The 16183-nt window shown below is 37.9% G+C and overlaps 1 long non-coding RNA gene across 2 annotated transcripts in view; it reads right to left on the reverse strand.

Moving 5' to 3' along the window:
* LOC108586885 overlaps nt 1-7711 on the reverse strand; it is a 26738-nt gene extending 19027 nt beyond the window's left edge. The window contains exons 1-2 of one of the 2 annotated variants that reach the window (XR_002523379.2): nt 6220-7711; nt 4187-4248 (exon numbers count right to left, since the gene is read on the reverse strand). This is a non-coding gene — a long non-coding RNA (uncharacterized LOC108586885). The remainder of the gene's footprint in view (nt 1-4186; nt 4249-6219) is intronic. The other variant, XR_002523378.2, reaches the window with a different exon arrangement.
* Nucleotides 7712-16183: the final 8472 nt, after the last annotated feature.

Here is a 16183-nt window from a genome sequence, read left to right on the forward strand (position 1 = left end):
GAAAACTATAAACCTAGTTTCAAGAAACTCAATGAACCACCAGCAGGATGGACACACACACACACACACATACACCAACATCCTTCCACACAAAAAACACATACACAGCATAATCAGATTGCTAAAAACCAGCTATCTAAAATGTAGCCAGAGGAAAAAAGACACAGTATGTAAAGAGCAAGAAATATATTAACAAAAAACAAAAAACAAAAAACAGGCTTCCTGTCATAAGTAATGCAAACCAGAAACCAATGGAACAACATCTTTAAGGTGCGAGGCCAGAATAAAATATGCAATGAAAATATCATTTTAAAAAAAGGCAAATAAAAACTTTTTCAGACACACAAAACCTGGGAGAATTCATCATCAGTTGAGATTTTTGTGTTTTTTCATACACTGAGTACTCTGGGATTATATCCTGTTCATTTTGAACACTATGCAACCATAAAAAAGACAGTCTTTTAAAAACGTGATTCTGAAACAACAAACAACAGGATATTCATATTAAAAACAACAAGAACAATAAATTTTGATTACTCATAGAATTCACCAAAACTAACTTGAAATATATAAATAAACAAATAATAAACTATATAAAAAGGACATGTAAGAGCATTAAGAAGTCAAACATAAAAAGGGAGATATTTGAACGAACAATTCACAAGAGATGATATAAGATGGCCAATTCATAAAAATGCTTAACATAATTAATCATCTGAGAAATGCAAATTAAAATCACAATGAGATATCATCATTAGATCAGTTAAAATGCAACACCTAACAACATAAAATTTCAGTGGAGATGCAGAGCAACTGGAACTCTGACGTATCGTTGATGGGAGTGTGAAATTATACAACCACTCTGAAAGACCATTCTGGCTGTTTCTTATAGAGTTATACACACACTTAGTATTTCACATATCAATTTCACTCCTAGGCATTACCAAAAAGAGTATATTTCATGGCCGGGCACGGTGGCTCAGCCTGTAATCCCAGCACTTTGGGAGACTGAGGCGGGCGGATCACCATGTTAGGAGAGCAAGACTATCCTGGCCAACATGGTAAAACTCAGTCTACTAAAAATACAAAAAATTAGCCGGGTAGGGTGGTGCACGCCTGTAATCCCAGCTACTCCAGAGGCTGAGGCAGGGGAATAGCTTGAACCCGGGAGGAGGAGGTTGCAGTGAGCCGAGATTGCATCACTGCACGCCAGCCTGGCGACAGAACGAGACTCCGTCTCAAAATAAAAACGAAAGTGTGTTTCCTCACAAAAGACATTAAAAATATTTGTGATAGCCCAAATCTGGAAACAACTCAAAGTTCATCGATTTGTATAAATGGAATTTTGGTATAGATATACAATAGAATACTACTCAGCAATAAAATATGACATATTGGTAAGTGAAATAATATGGGTAAATATAAAAAATATCATGCTAAAGGAAATAAGCGAGCTGTAAAAGACTATAAATATATGATTCCTGCATAATAGATGATTCCATGTATAAGAAATTCTAGAAAACACAAAATTATAGCAAGTAAAAATAGATCAGTGGTTGCCTGAGACTGGGGGAGAGGGAATTTAGAAAAACCTAAGAAAAGGCCGGGCGCAGTGGCTCAGGCCTATAATCCCAGCACTTTGGGAGGCTGAGGCCGGCGGATCACGAGGTCAGGAGATAGAGACCATCCGGGTTAACACGGTGAAACCCCGTCTCTACTAAAAATACAAAAAAGAAAAAAAAAATAGCCGGGCGTGGTGGCGGGCACCTGTAGTCCCAGCTACTTGGGAGGCTGAGGCAGGAGAATGGTATGAACCCGGGAGGCAGAGCTTGCAGTGAGCCCAGATCGCACCACTGCACTCCAGCCTGGGTGACACAGCGAGACTCCATCTCAAAAAAAAAGGAAAAGAAAAGCCTAAGAAAGATTTTTGAGATAATGCGTATGTTCTATAGCTTGATTTTGATGGTTTTTATGTTGATGTATACATTTGGAAAACTCATTAAACTGTATACTTTATATGAGTGGATTTTATTTTATAAAAATTATACCTCAGAGTTGATTTTTTAAAATTTGAAAATTATAGAGTTAAAAAATAAATATTACCCCCATCAAACCTCCAATAAAATTAGAAAAGAAAAACAATTATTCACAGACAACATAATTGTTACTTAGAAAATATAAGAGACTACACAAACTTCAAATTGGTGGTAATGTGACAATTAGTAAATCAATCAGAATATGTAATAATATTACACTAGTGATTATTATAATGATGGTGGTGATGAGATGTCATCCATAATAGCAACAAAACTATATGTCACCTACAAATAAAGATAATAAAATATGTACAAACATGTTAATGGAAAAAATTATAAATCTTTATTGAAAAACTTAGAAAAACATAGAAGCAGCCCTAAATGGAGAAACACCTTGTGTTTAAAAGTACAATATCATCATATAATAATTCTCCTCAAATTCAAAGACATTTCTATCAAAACTTCAGCAGAGTGTATCATGGAATTTGATTCATTTGTATGAATTTGATCATGATATTCATACAAAAGAGTAAAAACATTTATTTCAGGACTTATTCCAAGGCTATTGTAATTCAAACAGAACAGAATCAAAAGTCCAAAAACAGATTTATGTACATATGAGAATCTCAAATATGATAGACAACATTAAAAATGAGGAAATAGTTGTTCAATAAATTGTTCTGGAACAATTGGCTCTCCATATGGAACAATAAGTAAAATTAGATCTTGCTTTACATGCACGCACACACACACACACAATTAAGATAGATTAATGATTTAAATGTAAAAAATGCAAAATTGTAAAACTTTTATAATAAAGTTTAAGGAAATGTCTCATGGCATCAAAGTTGGGAAATGGCTGGCATAGGTTGTACAAACTCTAAAGGAAAAGAGTAATAACAATAATTTCATTAGAATTACATTTTCTCTATCACAAAAGATACCATAAGGAAAGGCTTAAGGCAATGTGTCCATAATTTAGAACATCATAATCTTTGAAAAAAGAGGAAGAAAAATAAGCCATATTTTCTGCCAAATTATTATCTCCTTTCAGAACACCCTTTTGAATTTCATAAGGAACAATGGTAAAAGAAACTTCTCAGGATTACATCAATCAGAATATTTTTAGTTTTTATACTCATCTAATGATTGGGTTGTAATTTGTTCCTTCTCTGATTTTTGCCTCCTTCTACTTTCTTCTCACATGCTACCTTCATCTTTCTTCCCAGTTTGCATGATTTCCTTGCTCTTACTCTAGTCTTTCCTATCTGGTCGACAGCTGAAACAAAATGTCCTGTTTTGAACTGTATTGAACCTCAATTAAGGAATTTATTTCGTGGAATTTTTACACTAAACAACTTTTCTACATGGATAGCAGTCTTATGACTCTGACAATAACCATATCTTAATCTCTTAACTGCAGAAAAAGCTCGACATCTTCTCAGATCATATTAGAAAGTTTTTTAATGGCCGACTGTCACTGCTGTACCTCAGAGTCTTTCTCCAAGGCTCGAAATATCATTGCCCCAAGCAGACATACTATGTAGGCAATTATTAGTATGCCTTTGTGGACTTTGCTGTTTATCTCTTTCTTATACCCTGGAATGAGGGTTAGAAGAATTCACATCACTTTATGTCCTCCCAAAAGAAACCCAATACAACAAAGCCAAACAAACTTTTCAGATAGGCAATGTGAATTCCCTCATGTTTATTAACATACCTTTAAACAACTATACAAAAGATACCAATTCCTAGTCATGGAAGCAGAAAAATGACTCCACTTTGCCTCTAACTATAAACCTCCTTATTCTAAAAAAGATGATAAACTGTGCTATTTTTGTAGATAGAAAAATATTGGAGGGTCAAAGCTGGCCAAGTGGCTCAGTTGTTTATTCAGCCTCCATAGACGAAATTTTATCATGGAGTTACATGTTGGAGTATGTCAACAAATATTTTTAAAAGAGTACATGTTAATGCTTTCATTTTCTGATAAAGTAGATTAAGTTAGACCACACTCTACTAGTTACTAGTGGTGTAAACTCAAGCCAGTTATGTATCCTCGCTGTGTGTATTAGTCTGTTTTCACACTGCTGTAAAGATACTATCCGAGACTGGGTAATTTATAAAGAAAGGAGGTTTAATAGACTCACAGTTCCACATGGCTGGGGAGGTCTCGGGAAACTTCCAATCATCCCAGAAAGGGAAGCATCTTCTTCACGTGGTGGTGGGAAAGAGGAAAAAAACCCGGGGAAACTGCCATTTATAAAACCATCAGATCTCGTGAGAACTCCCTCACTATCACGAGAACAGTATGGGGCAAACTGCCCCCATGATCCAATCACCTTCCACTAGGTCCCTCCCACAACACCTGGGGATTATAATTGAAGATGAGATTTAGGTGAGGACACAAAGCCTACCCATATCACTCTGTTTCAGATCATCACCTGTAAAATGGAGATTAAAAATAGCTACTTGATAGAGTTACTATAAAGATTGAATTAGTATATTTGAATGCTTAGAGTAAGGGATAGCAAATAGAAAATGCCCGACAAATCTTAGCTAGCAGCCAAAGAATTGGTAGCGTTTGCAGCAGTAGCAATAGTAGTAGTAGCAGGAGAAGGAGGAGTATCCACTCTCCCTTCCAATTCCTGCACCCCTTTGCCTTGCAAAGCACGAGGCGGAAAGAACAAAATAGTTGTTGGTATGATTAACAAGATTCTTCTCTTGAGGAGGTCAGGTTCTAACATTAAGAAAGGTGAACAGCCTGTGTGGGTTATACGGCTCTGGGGCAATGCCTTGAGGCAGGGATTCCTGATTTGAAAGTAGTACTGCTCTCGACTCTGCCTCCTCACAGCTTCTTCCACTTTAGAGAATGGTGCAAATCTCAGCAGCACCTGAGGTGAACTTTCTTTCCCGGTGAGGACTTTAAGAATGAAAACACCTGGTTTTATTTTGTATGTGATGTTCAGAACTTTAAGACATCATTACAAGAACAGGCACATTTTGCCGGGCACAGTAGCTCATGCCTGTAATCCCAGCACTTTGGGAGGCTGAGGCGGGCAGATCACTTGAGGTCAGGAGTTCAAGACCAGCCTGGCCAATATGGTGAAACCCCGTCTCTACTAAAAAATACAAAAATTAGCTGGGCGTGGTGGCAGGCACCTGTAATCCCAGTTACTCAGGAGGCTGAGGCGAGAGAATCTCTTAAACCCAGGAGGTGGAGGTTGCAGTGAGCCAAGACTGGGCCACTGCACTCCAGCCTGGGTAACAAGAGTGAAACTCTGTCTCAAAAAAAAAAAAAACCAACCAAGCAAATTTTAACACCTGTAATCCCAGCACTTTAGGAGGCTGAGGCGGGCGGATCACTTGAGACCAGCCTGGCCAACATGGTGAAACCCCATCTCTACTAAAAATACAAAAATTAGCCAGGCATTGTGGCCTATGCCTGTAATCCAGCTACTCGGGAGGCTGAGGCAGGAGAATTACTTAAACCCAGGAGGCAGAGGTTACAGAGGGCCAAGACTGTGCCACTTGACTCCAGCCTGAGCAACAGAGTGAGACTTTGTTTCAAAAAAGAAGAAAAAAGAACATTTTAAAAGCAGTATCTTTTCAATAACCAAAATGTACCCATAATAAATTATACAATTAAACATGTTATAGCCATAGTCATTGGTATACATTTTCAGTGTAAAATAATACATTTAATCAAACTGCCAGTCAATTCAGAATAACAGAAAAACAGTACAGCCTCACCTGAGCAGCCATTTTACTTTTAATTTCTACCAGAATAACAGTATGCTTTTATCTATTATCTTCTATGTCAAGGTTTAAACTAACAGTAGGTCTTGTAACTGAAAAAACAATAGATACCTGAGTTAAACCCCCATAGAGTATTTCTTAGGTTTCTCTGGCATCAATAAAACACTTTGAAGTAGGGAACAATCAAATACTAGGTTGGTGCAAAAGTAATTGCGGTTTTTGCCAATACTTTTAACGGCAAAATAACCCCGCAATTACTTTTGCACCAACCTAATACTTTCAGGAAGCATTAGAAGAGCATTCAAAACAAAAGCATCTTTTTTGGCAATATTCTACAAAAAGGTCTTTGTTGATCTGTTGGGGCTAAGACAGTACCCTGGGAAAACACTCTAGCATTTGAGGGTTTACTTTTCAGTAGTCATACCATTAACCTAAGGCTGCTCCACACCATTCCTGTCAACAAAAACCAGGCCCCCACTCTAGTGAAGCCTTTTCAAAGTAATCCTACTGCTAGACTGAAGATTCTGATGATTCAAACCCAGGGGACAGCTGGTCAGAAATGGACATTTTGAGCCTGTTGAAATGATCCTATCACCACTCCACAGTTCCATCTGGAACCTTGAGAATGGCTGGTTCTACACACAGTCATCTCCCCATTATTACCACATCTCTCCAGTTCGTGTGGCCCAGCAACTGCAAGCCTGTGATTCACAATCCTTCTGCACCCAGATTTTCCTGAACTGCTGCATTTTTGCTGTGATATCATCCAGCTCAACCTTCCTGGTCTACAGTCTCCCATGACTCTTTACCTGGCAATGATGTGGCTTGCCTCCTATAGCCAGTGAATCTCTTTATAGCTCTTTCAGGTTGGTGCAACAGTAATTGCCCTTTCAGACTACTCACACATGCTCAATATCACACCAAGTGTCTGTGCTTAGCTGTGTTTTTCCCACCCTTCTCCACTTGCTGAAATACTCTTATAACCTTCCAGAAGTGGCTAACTTACATTATCTGTGATACCTTCTCTGATCTTCTTTAATCAGAAATAAGGTTCTCTGCTAATTCGGTTATAGCACTTATTTGTACATATTAGAGTACAATCCCCTGAAGAAGATCTGGGTAGACTATCTTATTCAAGGCTTTATACCTCCTTCAAATGCAGAACAGTGCTTTACATCCTCAATAAATGCTTCTTGGATGCAATTGAATAACTTATATATAATTCATATTATTGATAAGCTTTTATATTTTTCCCCTCTAGATTAAAATATTCAGAAGCAATATAAAATGTTGCAAAAATCGTGGGCTTCCAAGTTTTTTAGCATTGGGTTTGACCCTTGGCTCAGTCACAATCTATCTTGTGACCTTACATAGGTAACTTCTTTGAACCTCAGTTTTCTTATCTATAATGTAGATTTCATCATATCTGCCACACCCCAATCATTTTGGATTTAAGTTCCTGCATAGAATGCCTGAAACAAAATAATTTCTCAATAAACAGCTTTTATGACTTTTATAACTAGTAACAATTCTCTTTAGACAGAAAGAGTCTTCATGGCATATTTTATGGTGACTTCCCCATAGTGTTTATTTTAAAAACTTTGTTGAGTGAATGAAAAATATGGTAATGCCTAAACTTGGAGCCTGAGTCTTGGCTAGAAATTTCTGGGAATTAGTCTGTGAGAAACACAAATGGGTCATTTCCTCTTTTCTTGAATTTCAAGAAACTAAGTGAGTTTCTTCTTTTGTTAATTTGTCCTTTACTGCTGTGAACTAGGAATGGGATAGCTATATATTTTGAGTGTATGAACCTAGAGTGTATCACTAAAACACTCGAGGAAACTGATATGGTTTGGCTCTGTGTCTCTACCCAAATCTCATCTTGAATTGTACTCCCATAATTCCCACGTGTTGTGGGAGGGACCCAGTGGGAGATAATTAAATCATTCTCCCATACTGTTCTATTGGTGGTGAATAAGTCTCATGAGATCTGATGGTTTTAAAAATGGTAGTTTTCCTGCATAAGCTCTCTCTTTTTGCCTGCTGCCATCCATGTAAGACATGACTTGCTCCTCCTTGCCTTCTGCCATGATTGTGAGGCCTCCCAAGCCATGTGTAACTGTAATTCCATTAAACCTCTTTTTTCCCAGTCTCAAGTATGTCTTTACATACTAATACAGAAATGTTGGCACTGTCCCAGGTTCCAGGTTTTCATTAACATGAGCAACTCTAAACTTAGACCAATCTTTATGGCCATTCCATACCATGTAGAAAGAGGCTACAGTGTCCCCATATTCAAATGACTGCCCTAGTAGCAAATTACTCTGGTGGAGCAAAGCAGAAAGACACTTCTGATTTGGCAGTGTTACCTGCATTGCAGTGCTAGGATACACTGGAGAGTGACATGTGTCAGCTTGTTGCACATGAAAGGTTCCACATGCTTTGTATGCTATGCACAAAGTTGGAACTCTAAGGAAAAAAATAACATGGTTTTGCTTTTTATCTTGTAATAATAATAACAAAATGGAGAAAGAGGAGGAAGAAGAAGGAGGAGGAGAAGAGGAGGAGGATTGAGAGGAGGTAGAAGGAGGAGAAGGGGAAGAAGAAGAAGAGCAGGAGGAGAAGACGAAGAAGGAGGAGGAGGAGGAGGGAAAAGGGAAGGGGAAGGGAAGGAGAAGGGGAAGGAGAAGGAGAAGAAGAATAAATGCTTTGTTGAGTGCTTGCTATGTGCCAGGTACTGCCTTAAACATTTTTCATGATGGAATCTCTGTTAATCGTCATAACACCCTATGAAACAATTAATTTGAATACCTTCCATTACAGATGAAGAAATGGAAGTTTAGATATATTAAGAAATTAGTCCAAGATCACAGAGCTATCATTATAGCTTTAGTGAAGTTGAGACTCAAACTAATGTCTAGTTAGCTCTCAACTTATGTGTGCCCTTCACTGCTATTTATTCATCTATTAAATATTCATTAAGTATTTATTTATTATATGGTAATAAATGTTCTAGCATGAACAATATAACCGTGGACAAAATAGACAAAAATTCCTACCCTCATGACGCTTACATTCTAATGGGGGAATTCAAATAATAAACAAAAGTTCACATAAGGAAAATAGAATGTCAGATGATGAATAATGCTCTGGAGAAAAGTGGAACCAAGAAGGGAGATGGGAGGTGTGGGGCTAGGGCTGCCATTTTAAAAGGGGTAAATGGGGTTGTAATGGAATACTGCACTGACAAGATAAAAGCTGAGCAAAAACCTAAAATGTTGAGAGAGGGAGCTAGGGGGATCTGAGGATAAGCTTTCAAGGCTATGTAAGCAGCAAGTGAACAGGCCCACAAGCTGCAATAGTTTTAATTTGTTTTAACCTGTGTGAAAAATAAGGGAGCTGGAGTAGTTGGAGCAGATTTAGTGCAAGAAGAATAGGTATTCTTGAAAATCAGGGTGCAGTTTTGAAGGAGAGAAGGCATGGATACTATATGATCAAACACACTAGGTAGCACATATGGGATCTGTGGAAGAAATTCATATGAAACATAAATGTGCAGAGAATATCTGTGGTTTACTTCCAAGGAGTTGAACTAGGAGTAGGAAGAAAGGATAGGATGTAGCTTATACTTTTCATTTAATACATTTCTGTACTTACAATTTTTATAACAAGCACATATTTCAATTTTAAAGTGTTTAAATAAAGGAATGAATATTCACATAAATGTGTGTAAGTACATGCACAGGGATATTTGTTGCTGTTTAAAATAACAATTAATTGGGAGCTGCTTTTTAAAAATGGACTATCCATATGAGGAGATATAAAGATAATGGTAAAGTGATCTACATGTTTACTTTGAAAGGAGTATATGAGCTAGGACTCAAAACACTGGAGTGTGGGCCAGGCGCGGTGGCTCATGCCTGCAATCTGAGCACTTTGGGAGGCTGAGGTAGGAGGATCACTTGAGTCCAGGAGTTAGGTACCAACCTGGGGAACACAGTGAGACCTTGTCTCTACAAAAAATAAATAAAATTAACCAGGCATGGTGTCATGCGCCGGCGGTCCCAATTACTCAGGAGGCTGAGGTGGGAGGATCATTTGAACCCCGGAGTTCGAGGCTGCAGTAAGCTGCGATATTGCCACTGCACTCCAGCCTGGGTGACAGAGCATGACCCTGTCTCAAAAACAAAACAAAACAGAACACTAGAGTGTGAAGTTTGTATAAGTAAGAAGAAAATGTGCCAATTTATTTATGTGTCAGTGTAGAAATTTCCTTTGAAAAGTTATTCGTACAATAATAACAGAACACACTGGAAACTTTATTATTATGGAACTAGATTCATAATGGAACAAATGCTGAACTATTAAGTAGTCATTTGAAAATACTGCACAGATCTATAGTTAGCATAACAATGCATGCAATATACTTTAAATGGAATAAAAGCAGGCTTTAGAATTGTAGGTATGGAATGATTCCATTTTTGTGAAGAGAATCTAGAAAGTAAGCTCCGTGTAAGGAGAGGCTTTTCTTCAACGCTATATTCCTTACACCTAGTTTCTAGTGCTTGGAAAACACAAAATGAATATCTGTTGAATGTTGAAGCAGTAAATAAAAGCGTGCCTCCACGCACAAAATTACAAAGCAAAAAGTCCTATCTCAATATGTTAACAAAATGGTTTTGATGTTTTTTTCACAATTATCTGTATTTCCCTATTTTTAAAATAACATGTAACAAAAATATTACTTTCACTTAATGTTTATTTAAAGGTTGTAAGTTTCAAGGCTAAGAGTTTAGAAAATATCCATTATCAGGAATAACTATAACTCATTACCTATCTAGGACTCAGAGGGTTGAACGTGCACTCAACAACACCGTCTGCTATGATTGTGTGGCCACAGAAGCTTTTGCAAGGGGTTGATAAGGGGAGACTGAACAAATAAAAGTTAAAAATAAAGCAGAGTTGCTAAGCCTCAAAAATTTGTAGGGTGCTGTTGTTCTAGAATAAACACAGGGAGAAGCTGACCGTATCATTTGGGAATTTGACATGTGCCATTAGTCTTGATTTAGCTTTATTTAGATGCTGTGCTTGCAAATTGGGTAGCTGTCCTTTGTGGACTAAACAGAATTCCCCAGGTGTAGGTGTGATTTGCATATGATTTACTCAATTATGAATTTTCTGTTGAAAAGTGATGGCTTTATTAAAATAGGAGGAACTGAACGTGGACTTGTCAGTCTGCCTGAATAGGCAGAGGAATAAGGCAGAGACTGCATTTCCACTGGGGCCAGCAAGGAAGAACAGATGGAGCTGGGCCAAAGTTAGTTGGCAGTTTTTTCCAGAAGGTTAAAAAAATAAAAGTCCAGAGATAACCAACTTCAGCAAGAGCCTATAGGGACATCCTTTCTTAGGTTTCAGGCTTACGCAAGACATTTTTTTTTTAAATGTTTGCTGGCCTTTTGTAATTACCACAACATGAAGGGCAACGAACTAAAGTTATATGAGTCCCAAGATTTGGGGGAATATTTCTATTTTTTTTTCCACTGTGTCAAATGTATACATTTAATTGACTTTGTCATATCACCATATTTGATCCTTTTCATTCTTCTAACATTTTCTTTTAGCCAAATTATTTTTTATTCTTCATGTATGCCTTTGCTGGTATTGTTTTACCTTGTTTTTTAAAAAAGTCTTTTAACTTTCTTTGCCTTATTTACCAATCAAATTATTATTTTTTATTTTATATAAAATTTTTACCTTACCATATTATCTTGCTAATATGTCCTCTTAGATAATTTCATTCTTCTATCAAAATGTAATCTCAGCATCCCATTTACCAGCGTGATGTATGGTCACATTTCCTTTATTTATTTATTTATTTATTTATTTATTTATTTATTTGAGACAAGGTCTCCTTCTGTTGCCCAGGCTGGAGTGCAGTGGAGTGATCTTGGCTCACTGCAAGGTTCAAGCGATCCTCCCATGTCTGCCTCTCGAGTAGCTGAGACAACAGGTATGCACCACTACACCTGGCTAATTTTTGTACTTTTTTGTAGAGATGGGGTTTCACCATATTGTCCAGACCGGTCTCGAACTCCTGAGCTCAAGCAATCCACCCACCCTGGCCTCTCAAAGTACTGGGATTACAGGCATGAGCCACCACACCCAGCCCACATTTCCTTTAAATGTGCCCATTAAATCACTAGAATCCCACCTGCACCTTCTCTCCTATAATACCCAGAAGTCTCAGGATGCTTGATCTTTATCTCATTCAGAAGGTTGGTCCCTGATTCCCATTCCCAGTCATTGCTATATGCATCCAAGGTGCTCCATGTCAAATCTGACTTATGCTTCCAATTTACAATGTTTGAATATACAGCTCCTTCACCTGAAGGACCAGGTGAAGTTCTACTATTCACTACATCACCCAGAACAACTTGTGCAGATAATGGCTGTTGCCTACCCAAAAGCCATTCCCCTTTCCTACTCTCTTGCTAGTATGTAATCCTACCCGATAGGGAACAATGGGAAATATATCGGGACTTCAGGAAAAGATTTTTCTTAGTAAGAAGAAGTGCATGGGAGGAAAAACAACTTTCCATACACATTGAATGTGGTCACATCTCCAAGTGATGCCTGGAACTACTGCCACCATCATGAGACAATGAGGGGAGATGTTGTCAACATGCTGAGAATGGTGAGAGAAAAGATTGGAAGGATCTGGCTTCATTGCTGCATATTAGTTTGCTGAACCAAATCTGGAACCACTGTGCCTCTGAGCTTCTCATGGAAAGTAATACTTATTACTTAAGCCAATGTTAGCTGGGTCATTCATAGCCAAAAGCATCCTAACTGGGACATACTGTCTCTATGGGAAGGTTCACCATTGCAGGGGTCAACCGCTAACTGCAGCTCTTTTCCACCCTCATGGTGATTTTATTTACGGGCCTCAATCGCATTTTACTGCTACTTAGATAAGCCACCATAATTCTCCCCAACAAGTTTCAGTAGCTGTCAATCACTGATAGGAGTCAGATTCTCGTTCCTCACCTCCCACCAAATGTTTGTACTCATGCAAATTTGCCTACAAATTCCTAAGCAACTGTCAAGTTCATTGTCTTGGTCCATTTTGTATTGCTGTACAGGAATACCCAAGGATGGGTAATTTATAAATAAAAAGGGACTATTTGGCTCACAGTCCTGATGGCTGAAAAAGTTTGAGATTGGGCATCTGCATCTGGTGAAGGCCTCAGGCTGTTTCTACTCATGGAGGAAGGTTAAGGGAAACTGACTTGTGCAGAAATCACATGAGTACAAAGAAAGGAAGCAAGAGAGAGAGAGGTGAGGTGCCAGGCTCTTTTTAACAACCAGCCGTCATGGAAACTAATAGAGTGAGAACTCACTCGCCCCGGAGGGAGGGTATTAATCTGTTCATGAGGGATTCACCCCCGACCCAAACACCTTCCATGGTGCCCCACCTCCAACACTGGGGATCAAATTTAAACAAGAGATTTGGTAGGGACAAACAAACCATATCCAAACTACAGCACTCATTATGTCAGATTTTCTTACAGAATAAAAATGCAAAATGTCTCCTCACTATGCATCTGCTACACAATAACTTTCTTCCTAATTATAGAAGCAAAGTATGTTCATATAAAGAACCAGAAAACACAAAAAGATGAAAAGACAAGAATTTCAATATACCATCCAGAAACATGTTCATTTCGGTATTTTTCTTTTGAATCTTATACAACTGAGATCATACTGCATCTACTATTTTGTATCCTGATTTATTCACTTAACATTATATTGTTTTTCATTTTGCATTACTATTCTTCAAAAATCACGATGTTTAATTTTGGAAAATATCCTATTATGAGGATGTACCCAAATATATTTAATCAATTCTATTATATAAAAAGAAGATATATAATATAGATGTTAAATCTATGGGTTCTGGAACCAAAATCCCAACTCCAATTTTTATTAGATTTGTGACCTTCAGCAAATCACTTAACCTTTTGGAGGCTTGGGTTTCTCATCTCCAAAACGGGTATGTAACAACACCTACCTGTTAGGCTTGTTGTGAGAAACAAGAGAGCTTAGTAGGATCTGGTACAAAGTTAATATTCAATAAGATTTGTTATTGTTATTATTATTATAAAAAATGTTAGGTTATTTTCCATTTTCTCAAATGTAAATAGGACATCCATGTCTCAAAACATCCTTGAACATACATCACTTTTTGCATCTGATTAATTTTTGGAATCATTTCCTAGAAAGGGAATTCTTGGTTAAAGCCTATTTGATTTTGATAATTTATCAGATTTTTATAAAGATGAAAAAGAAAATTCAAGCCTCAAGGGGCAAGAGTGAAAAGAATACATTCCCTGAGCAAAATAAGTATTTTCCTACTCACCGTCCCAACATTGTAGGGCAGGTTCACCCATTTCCTTAAAAGTTGAGCTTTCTGTCCTTAAATTGAAGTGAAGAAGTTCATCCATAGGTCAAAATTAGCCCTTAACATAATAACGGGTCTGTTTTGGGCACTACTCAGATGGCATGCTGGAACGGTATTTTCTTTTTCAGTTACAGATTCTCACTTTCCTTTTTGAAAAGAAATGTGATTAAGCAAAAATCCAAGCTCTTTTATTTATACAATTATTAAAAACTCATGGGAGCACAAGAAGTGGCTAAGAGGGTCCTTTCTGGAGGGACCCTCATTGTAGCTCCCCAGGTATAATTTTAATGAGCAATTAAGGAGTCTCGTCAATCAATTGTCAATTTCCTCAGGTATACTTTTCATTCATTCTACATTCTGATTGAGTTTGTTAGCGTTTCTTTAGCTGCCTGTTTGCCACTACTTCTAAGAAAGGCCACAGCCTCTGTCCTGAATTCTTAGTTACTGGCCCATGAATACTCGACCCATGATGGCAGACAATGAGAAAATAATGAAAGGAAGAATGCACCTTCTGTCTTCCCTGCTCAGAAAATCCCTTCACCAGACTCACTTCTCCTACCTAATCCTTTGAACCTTTAGATTGAATATAAACATTGTTTTGGGTTCAGTTTAATGGCATAAGAGCCATTAAGAAATACTCCACTAACTTCCAGCAGTTTGAAGTCTAGATTCTGCGACAGACTGCTATGTTTTAAAATGCACCCTTCCTGAAAGGACGCTCTGTAACTTACATCTGTGCTGCTTGCTTCTGCTGCCCTCCTGTGGCTTCCCGGGGTCCTAACAACCCGTGCCGCCTTTTGTCCAGCTGCCTGGTCTCACCCTTTGTCATCTGTTTTCTCTGCTGTTTATTCTCCTCTTTACCCTCATCTGTGATAGCTGTAGGAATTCAGGCCCTCAATGACTCATCCAGATTCATGGCTCCAATTTGCCCCCAGGATTGCAATGTTATGCTTTGCTAGACTCTATTCCCTTCCAGCACTGGCGCTCCTCATGTGTGACTAAATACTCTTTCTTCTTTGATAGGAAGTGCATATTCTAAGTAATGGTGCATTCAGTTAAGTGATTATTTGTTTAAAAATTATATTCTCAATCCTAGTTTATAATATGCCACTTTATCAGGCGCCAATGATCAGGCTGGGCACATCTGTTAGCAAAGCTTGGTTTGTTCACTGTGTATTACAGACATTTGCAGGGAGACTTTTCACAGGAGCCTTTGTCTTTTAGTTTTTACTTTTCTCACCAAGCAGTCAAATATGCCTTTTCTTAGTTCAGCGAGCCTTGAAAAGTTTCATCTACAATCTAAGGAAGACTTCTAATTCAGAGTAATTTGCCAAGATGAACTACCTGATCTGCTTTAAGAGAAATTAATCATTTCCTTTTTCCTGGAACTTCCTCAAGTTTTGAGGAATGATTTTGTCTCCTTTCTGCATGGAAACATTTTTTTAAAATTAAAATTTTTAAATATTTGTGAGTTATGATTCCAAGACAATAGTAAGTGGGGTAAGACTGAGGTCTAGGATTAAGAACAGTCATCTACTCATTGTCTCTTAACACATCAGTACTTTTTAAAGAATGCAGGTAAATGATACTAGGTCCTGGATATATGATATATACTAGTGATTTATTTATTTATTTATTTATTTAACTAATTATTATTATTTTGAGACAGAGTATCGCTCTGTCACCCAGGCTATAATGCAGTGGTACGATCTCGGCTCTCTGTTGCCTCTGCCTCCCTGCTTCAAGTGGCTGTCATAGTTCAGCCTCCCAAGTAGCTGGGATTATGGGTGCCCGCCACGACATCTGGCTAATTTTTGTATTTTTTTTGGTAGAAATGGGTTTTCGCCATGATGTCCAGGCTGGTCTTGAACTCCTAGCCTCAGGTGATCTACCTGTCTCGGCCTCCCAAAGTGCTGGGATTACAGGC

Source organism: Papio anubis, chromosome 7 (genome assembly GCF_008728515.1).
Source record: "Papio anubis isolate 15944 chromosome 7, Panubis1.0, whole genome shotgun sequence".
Lineage (NCBI taxonomy): Eukaryota > Metazoa > Chordata > Mammalia > Primates > Cercopithecidae > Papio > Papio anubis.